At 43.4% G+C, this 9,160-nt stretch overlaps 1 protein-coding gene across 9 annotated transcripts in view; it reads right to left on the bottom strand.

Annotated features, from left to right (window-relative positions):
* Ppp1r9a (protein phosphatase 1 regulatory subunit 9A) overlaps positions 1-270 on the bottom strand; it is a 280,210-nt gene extending 279,940 nt beyond the window's left edge. For 6 of the 9 annotated variants that reach the window (XM_026787519.1, XM_026787520.1, XM_026787523.1 and 3 more), the window contains exon 1: positions 181-270. The gene's annotated coding sequence lies outside the window, so the exon portion shown is untranslated. The remainder of the gene's footprint in view (positions 1-180) is intronic. The other 3 variants (XM_026787525.1, XM_005363689.3, XM_026787526.1) reach the window with 1 other exon arrangement.
* Positions 271-9,160: the final 8,890 nt, after the last annotated feature.

The following is a 9,160-nucleotide window of genomic DNA, read 5'->3' as shown; positions in this document are numbered from 1 at the left end:
CCATGGCGGCCCGGCCTGGGGCCCCGACGCTTGCACCCTGGGCTGCGGCCTCGGGCTGGGACGCCGCTCGGCCCACGTGCGGGGGGTCCCCATGCCGGGGCTCCGAGGCCCGCGAGGCCCGGTGGAGTCGGGGGTACAGCCTCGGGGGATGAGGAAGGCCCGGGGTAACAGGTGCCTCACCTCGGCTGATGGGATTAACTCTAGGGCCGCAGAGAGAGGGAGCCCGGCAGCGAATTCCCAGGAGAGGGAGAGAGGGAGCCTCTGGCGGCCAACGGAGGGCGAAAAGCACCGGCCCGAGGCAAGGCCGCCCTACCCCCAAGACCTTGGGTGAGGGGGCTCCGGGCTCAGGGCAAGGCCTGCACCTCTGGGGTCTGCCAGATGTGGACTCCCTGATGGTGCGGAACCCACAAGGTCTACAGTCAACTTGGAGGCCTGGAAATGGCCTGCACTGGCCTAGAAGGCCAAGACCAAGGCCCTACTCCAGTGTGGCCTCCACAGAGAAGACCCTGCTGGACCTCAAGGCCCCAGTGCTAGAAGGAAGGGGATGGAGAGGACTTTGGTCTGTCTCCTTGTACAGCTTTCCAGTTCACACTCCCTAGTTTTGCCCTTTAATAAACTCCCAACACACCCTCTCCTCCCAAACACGCACAATGTTACATCATACTTTTTATCCCATATGCTAAAAGGACCTGGATGGTTAACATAGATCCCATCCAAAAGTTCTATGGGGCAGAAATACAACTTTTGAAAAGACGAGATCGGGTGTCTTGCCACGTATGTGTGAGGTGCACGTGGAATCCCAACACAGACAGGAGAATTGAGTTTGAGAATAACCTGAATTAAAAATCCAGCCGTGGTCTGGAGATGAAAAACAGCAGCAGGCCTGTAGGGGCTGAGTGGCTGACCTTTAATCCCAGCGCTCACACTCAGGAGACAGAGGCAGGGCGATCTCTGAATTCAAGGCCAGCCTGGGCTACCGAATGAGTTCAAGTACAGCTAGGGACACGAAGAGAAATGTCTGGCGTGGGGAGCGGGAGTAAAAACAGTTTGAAAATATATGTGTGTGTAGAAAAAAAAAAAAACAGCAAAATGGAGCCACCCTCTCAATACAGGCAATCTAGAGAGAGACAAAGCTGCCTGATAGTCCTTAAAGCGCTACAATATTGGATTTAGAATTTCTGCGGTACTGGTAGCCATGCCGAGGGACAGGGGCCGGACTTGGTGCTGCCGCCCTTTGGGCTGACCTATTTCCTATTAGCTGGTACAGAGCAGGCCCGGGGCTTATTAAGGGACGTTTTAGACTAGATCTTTAAGCACAGGATGAGTGGAGAGAGCGCTGAGGGCAGTGTGAAGGCTCAACCAGAGCACAGATGTGGGCTCCTCAGAGTATGTCTCTGTCCGCCAGCATATACCAATGTGTACCACTTCTGATACGTACCACTCATAGAAGTGTTGAAATTACTGTCTTCTGAGGGCCACCAGAGGTGCCTTCGAAGTTTCAGTTGATACAGTAGACTCTAGGTCTCTTGAATTTGGGAAGATAAACTTTTTTTCCTGTAAACGTGGTTAATAATCTTGCTTGAGATCCCTGGGAAATGTCTGAAAAATGGGCTGCGGCCCTCCCGAGGTCACATGGGGTCTAGCTTTAAGCCTGTTTCATAACTACTTTAACATAGGATTGTGTGTGAAGGTGTGTGTTTATCTGTAACTTTCCCAGCAAATGTCACTAATTCTGCTGGACGTCTTGCCTCTCACCTAGCAAGTGGCGTTAGCTCGGAGGTGAATGGCTTCTTTCCTCTCCATGTTCCAGTAATTTTCCCCATCTTTCTAGCTTACCTTAGAATTGTCTTCAGGAATACATTGTAAGCCCCACCCCACCCCCAGTTTATTAAATAAAAATAGTACTGGACCACATATATGTGTGTGTGTGCTTATTCTGCCATACCTAACCATGAAGTTTAATTTATAAATAAGCCACAGTAAATTAGCAATTAAAAAAAACAGAAATAAAACAATATACTGGAGCAGTTAATTAAGACGAAATTTTTTCTAATAAAATATAATTACATCTTTAAAAGATTTATTTATGAGTGTGTGTTTATGTATGTGTTTATGTGTCGAGTACGGATGTCCATGGAAGCCAGAAGTGGATCAGATTTCCTGGAACTAGGGTTACAGACAGTTGTGAGCCACCTGGTGTGGGTGCTGGGAACCGAACTCTGGTCCTGCGGAAGAACAAAATAGGCACTTAACCTCTGAGCCATCTCTCCAGCCTGAAGCATCACTGCACACTGCAGACAGGAAAATGGAGGTTATGCCGTGTGCTGCATTCACAATCCCATGGCCTAGAAGTGCACAGCAAGAATCTGTGCTGCGGAAGTAAAAACCTCTGCAGCTACTTAATTCTATAGGTCTGTTTCCTTTTTAAGCATCGCCATATTCTCTGTCCTTACCAAGAATGTGGCACTCCCTGTCTGTGAAGTGGATGCCACCTCTAAAAGCACGAACAGATGTAACTGGCAGTGTGAGGGGGCTGTGGCTCCAGTCTCCACTTTGGGAAAGAACATTTGTGCTGTCTGGGATAATCTAGTAGAAAAGTTTTCTGTCGTTTATTTGCAGCATGGAAACCAGGTTTTTTGAGAGGATAGCCTAAATAAATGCAGCAAGTAATCACTGGATTCTGTCTGTAGAGGAGGAGGCAGAGTTGGAAAGGAAAAAAAAAAAAAACAGTCTTACACTTTTTTGCAAAGCGATGAATCATACAGAAAAGGAACCTAAAGACTGGTTGGTTGTGTGTGTGTGTGTGTTTCTGAAAATGTGAAATTTTGAAAAAGTCCATGCTGAGGGAATGACAGGTTCTTTAAACACAGTGCTGCGATGTGAAGGCTCTTGGATTCTCTCTCCATAATGGGCTCGTATGTCTAATATCTGTCAGCATGTTTGAAGGGTCTACCAGTCCGCACTAATCCAATGCATGTGGTTGTTGAATACATTTTAGCCACAACAACCATAATGGAAAAACTAAGTAGCTACCCGTGACTAGAGGCCACCCTACTGGACAGGAACAGACGTGGAACATTCCATCTCAGGAATCCCCGTTGGATAGCACTTTTCATACACGAGAGGCATAACGATTTTATAAAGGTTTGTGTAGTCCCGCAGCTCATTGTTGTCATGGAGATCAGAGGCGGCTTCTTCACTTGTTGCATCTGGAAGGGGTGCTGTGGACTTTAGGGTTAGCATGTAAAGTAAAATGGATCTGCAGTTGGGATTTGCATTTTTCATATCAAAAGGCTCCTAGAGACCAAGTGTGATGTGCATCCTAGCATGGAGGGGGGTGAGGAAGGAGGATAGTATTCAAACCTAGCTTAGGTAGCTACATAGCAAGACCCTGGATCAAAATAACAAAATAATAATAAAAAAAAAACCACAGAATATTGTGAGCTACTTGTTGTAGTAGGAGCGGTGCGGCTGCGTCCCCGGCACCCGGCCGCCCACATGGCTAGCTCTAGCTTATGCCCCGAAATAATTGCACGGAAACTGTATTCTTTTAAACACCGCTTGGCCCATTGTATCTAGCCTTTTCTCGGCTAACTCTCACACCTGGACTAGCCCATTTCTAATAATCTATGTAGCCCACGAGCTGGCTTACCAGGAATGATCTTAACCTGCGTCTGCCTGGAGTGGGAGAATCATGGCGACTCCTTGATTCACTTCTCTTTTTTTTTTTTTTGGTTTTTCGAGACAGGGTTTCTCTGTGGTTTTGGAGCCTGTCCTGGAACTAGCTCTTGTAGACCAGGCTGGTCTCAAACTCACAGAGGTCCACCTGCCTCTGCCTCCCAAGTGCTGGGATTAAAGGCGTGCGCCACCACTGCCCGGCTCTTGATTCAGCTTCTTTCTTCCAGCATTCTGTTCTGTTTTCTCTGCCTACCTAAGGGTTGGCCTATCAAGGGGCCTAGGCAGTTTCTTTATTAATAAGAAATCACTCCCACATCAGCTACTTTCCTTTTGCAACCAATAATACACAAACTGGGAGAGATGACTATATGATCCTAGGGGCCAAGGAGCAAGCATCTGACCTTCCTTCCTATTTTGACCATAGACCCAGCTAGAGAGCATCTCTCCAGCCATCCCAAACCAAAAAGACCACGTAACCACCTGTCCCTCCCTACTCCTTCCTGTGTGTCTCTATCTGCCTTCCTGGCTTTTCCATACTCTTTATGGCTAATTCCTGTCAACTAGTTGCTGACTCTGTCACCAGATCCAAGGTTGATTTTGTTAACACAGTCTCGGGGTTTACAGTGAGATCAAATATCCCCCAACACTTCACCTTCAGAATCATATGTCATTTTTAAGAGGGGCACAAATGGGAGAAACACATCAATTCTTTCTAGCTGGTGTCAAATTGAGATTCAAATGGAAGGCATTTCAGTGCCACTCAAACGCAAGCATTCTTTTTACTGTAAAGACGCTAAGACCAGTCGTCAGGCTGTGTAGTAGCGTCACCCTCCTCTGGTGAGGAGGGAAATAAGGAGGGAAGACATTCCTAGGTGAAAGAACTAGAAGAGAGGAATTGACAAATGACAGGATTTCGGTCATTTCTATTCTGCTGGTTATCCTTGGTGAATTAACTATTAAAATAAGTAAAGAGTTCTATTTGCAAATAATCAAGGGTTTTTTTTTGCAAATTTATTCTATTCCAATATAGTTCTAATAAAACCTCCTTGGGAAGGTCTGCGATAACCCCCCCCTCTTTGTTCAGAATTCACATTAACACACGCATTTTAACAAACTCTATCACTAGGTTTGTGTATATACTTGTCAGATTTTAGAAGTCATTGAACAATAAACTTGCTCCGAATTTCTTAGTATACTTTCCACAGTTTCCTTCTGTAATTTTGTTTGTTTGGCTAGCTGACTGGTTAGTGTCTTTCTTTTGCTAAGACCATGCTGCTCTCTAAATCTCAGGCTAACCTTTTGCCTCAGCCTCCCCTGTGTTGGGATGCTAGGTCTGATATTCTGTGCTACCACACTAGACTTCCGTGGTACTGTGATGTGCTTCGCTGTGCTTGATACAGGGTTTTGCTCTGTAGCCTGGCTGGTCTGATACTATGTAGTCCAGGTTGGCCTCGAGCTCACAGTAATCTTCCTTCCTCAACATCACGAGTGCTGAGATTACACGCTAGCATGCCTGAACCCACAGGTTTTTAGCAACTGTAATTATAATGTCTACTGAAGACTTTTACCAAGGACTTCCCATGCCCGTATACCTAGTCTTCAGTATTAGGTACTGAACTCAGGGATTTGAACATGCAAGGCACTAACATACATCCTCAATTCTTTTTCTTATTTTATTTTGAGGCAGGGTCTCACTAAATTGTCTGGGCTTCATTTACCATTATTTTAAGACATTATTTTTAATGAAGGATGAAAATATCATAATGCCACACATGATTATATATCATTTAATGTCTGAATTATATACATGGTAAATCTTTAGTTGACTCTCTCATTCTGGTCCTGGGGAAACCCTTGATACTGTTAGTACATCTGGGAATGTTATTACTCTTAGAAAGCTGGACTTTTCTTGAATACACTGGTATGTGTAATAAATTCTGAATACCTAGGAGGAGCATATGCTGTCTATCTAGGCTTATTTGCATTATTGGAAGAAAAAAATACTCCCAACAAAATTATAAGATTTTAGATTTCTAAAAATATATGTGTATAGATGAGGTAAAAGTCATCTAGAGAATTCTGCTGCTGCCTTGTTTTAATCGAGCAAAACACTGTTAAATTCTAGGCTTGAATTGTTCTATAAAGCATAATATTCTGGGCACAACAATCCCAAATAAAGTGAAGGAGTGTTAACAATATGTTAGTGAACATGGATAGTTTACAGAGAGCTTTAGATATGTCAGCTAGATCCACACTTCTCTGGGATAGATTAAATGGAACTTTGGTTCTGGTTATTTCCTGGACTCCAATCCAGAGGTCTATTTCTTATACAAGGGTACTTTTAAGTAAAATCCTGGGCACTGGTGGTACTGGTCCCCATGAAACAGAAGACAGAATGTTGACTTTGCCATACTGAATTTTGTCACTGTTGTTCCTAAGACCTGGTTCTTACTGTGCAGCCCATGTGATCTTCGAACTTGTGATCCTCCTGCCTCCAGCTTCCTAGGGATCAGATTACAGGTCTGGGTCACCACAGCCAGCATCATATTGGATTTTGTCAAAACATAAATAATAATTAAGTGTCTTATTTCCTTTGTTTATAGAAAAGTGGCAGGGTAAACAGTTGAAAACGATCAGTGTCATCCTCAGCAGAAATCAAATTTGTATTTTATGATACTGAGAACGGAATGCAGTGGGAGAGGTGAAGCTGAGTTGATATGAGTCAAGCTTATTTTTGATGATTAATTCCATGGTTGTGAAAATTAAAAAAATATGGAATAAAATAATCTTTTCCCAAGAATATAAACGTGACCTGATGTAGTCTTAGGGGAAGGAAGATGAGCTTGGGAACTGTAAAAGGCTTTACTCTGTTCTGGGACCTAACTAGAGTGATTTTATTGTTACTGAGCTTGGATCATTTGCTTATAATAGATCACGTATGTGTGCATACAGTGTGTTCTTATAATAGATCACGTATATGTGCATACATTGTGCTCTAATGTAAGTTATGCCAAGTGTTCATATTTTCCAAATTCAAGAGCCTGGAAAATTAAGCAAGGACAGCAAATACCAAATAATAGGCTATCACGTGGTCTCCCAAAGGAGAGTGGGATCAGGCCAAATGAGGTGCTTAGACGTAAATAAATAGTCATTCATCATGTAATGTAGCTGAGCCTACGAAAAGCATTGCTCCAGGGAAAAACCTCACACAGAGCTTCAGTTTGTGACTGGGTTCTAGAGGATGAGTGCTGACCCAGAAACCCGCACATTTACCTAGAGCTTAGTTTTCAAAATGCTCGTGCATTATCATCGCCTCATTAAAGCTGTTCTTACCGCTTCCGTGAGATTTTCAAGTCACAAGGTTACTATTGATTTATTTTGCTTTAAATAAAGTTATCTCCAATTACAGAAGATATGACATCTCGGCAACATAGTTGGTACATAAAGCCTCAAAACATAAGCCAGGGGACAGAGGTGCTGGGAAAGCAGAAAGAGTGTAGACAATTAGGGAAGAGGAGGGGGACACGTAAGAGGAGTACAGAGACAGGGAGTGGGGGGGGGGTGTGTAGCACAGAGGAGACAGGCAAACACACAGTCACATATATGCACCAAATGCCATAGGGAAACTCATTTCTTTGTGTGCTAAATGAAAAAATTAACGAAGGAGGAAGAGAAGAGGAAGAAGAAGAGGAAGAGGAAGAAGAAGGGGAAGATGAAGAAAGGGCTGGACAGATGTCACAAGTGGATAAGGACACTAGTCTTCAAGCCTAAACACCTGAGCTCAGTTGGCAGAACCCACATGCTGGAAGAACAGACCCGACTGCTGCAAGCTGCTCTCTGACTTCTGGTAAATGCACCACGAGATATATCTGCAACCCCAACACACACACACACACACACACACACACACACACACCACACACACACACACACACACACACAACTACATAAATATAATTTCAGGTTTTAATGAAAATACTAAATTTATTTAAAACATAAATAAATATTAAAGCCAAACAATCCATAACTCAGCAAGAGACAAATAAAAACAGCATTCGATGTTCATAACTTAGAAACTTACTAAAAAAAATCAAATATACAACTGATTTTTTTCAATAATTCTTTATGAGTTTTATAAATTTATATAAAATAAACTGCCTTCTATATAAGATCAGAATAAACCAACTTGACGGCCTGTGGCACATCTATTCAGTAAGTTAGTAATTACCCTCCTTGTTCCTCATTCATAAGAAGCTTTTTTGCTTAATTCTCTGTCATAGAAAGTTTGATTATCAGTATTTAATTCACTAGAGTATTTTAGTTTTGATAATTTAATAGTAAACACAAACTTTCTTCATCTTTTCTGGAGGACGCATGGGAAGCAATAGAGAGAGAAAACATAATTAGGCCTGGAAAAACAGTTCAATGCTGGGCTTGCAGAAAACCCAAGTTTAATTCCCGTATCAGGCAGTATCACAAAGACCTGTTAACAAACACCAGCTCCGTTTTCTGGCCTCCAAGGGCACAAACGCACACCCACGCACATTTAAAACCAGAAATAATCTTTCTCTTCCAGCACTTCATGTTCTCCCCTGAAGGACCCAGGTTTGTTTCCTGACACCCACACCAGGCAGTTCACAACCGCCTGCAATCCCAGGGATCTGACACCATCGTCTAGTCTCCACGGGTACCCACTCACGCATAGCACATATACACAGATACAGATGCAGACACACACACACACAACACGCCACACACACACATATAATAGGCCTCAAAACATTAATGAGTTAGGCCAGTTGTGGCAATTTACATCTCTAATCCCAGCACTTGGGAACTGAAGGTAGGAGGACCAGAAGTTGAAGGCAGACCTCGGGTACTACGGGGTGAAAAATCAAACTCACTTAGAGGGATTAAACGGATTCAACCTCCAGAGTCTCCTACTAGTCCATCCCATGAAAGTCTTCGCAGTGAGAACTAGTTCACTCTGAAGGGTTCCCTTTGAGAAACTAAAACTGGTCAATGGAACTGATATTTAAGTCTCTGGTTGATAACATTTGGCAAGCCTAAGGCTGTCGTAAATATGAAGGTGTTTGTGGGACCTTGAGTAGGAGGGGTCAGAAACCATGATGGCGCTACCTTCCTTGATCCAGATGAACTGACTGCTTTGGTAATCACTCTCCTGATGAGCTCTCTTCCTTGATCCAAAGAGAGGATAGAAAATTAGAGGGGGCAAAAGAAAGATAAACTGAGGCAAGATAATATGTAAAATTAGTTCTGAAGTTTAGCAGCTCCAGATTTACCTCTAAATTCCAGACTATGCAAAATATTTTTAGTCTCTTTGAGCTGATGTAAATCAGAGAGGATAATAATTTTACTTCCTGTTTCCATTGATGTCCAGACAATGCCAGAAGAACTGGTGAAAATGTCTCTAAGTCAGTGACATTCTAATTACAACAGGGGATGAAGAGCTGTGGAGTCA

Source organism: Microtus ochrogaster, linkage group LG10 (assembly GCF_000317375.1).
Source record: "Microtus ochrogaster isolate Prairie Vole_2 linkage group LG10, MicOch1.0, whole genome shotgun sequence".
Lineage (NCBI taxonomy): Eukaryota > Metazoa > Chordata > Mammalia > Rodentia > Cricetidae > Microtus > Microtus ochrogaster.
Note: the sequence above shows the minus strand (reverse complement) of the source record. Positions and strands in the feature narration are given on the sequence as shown.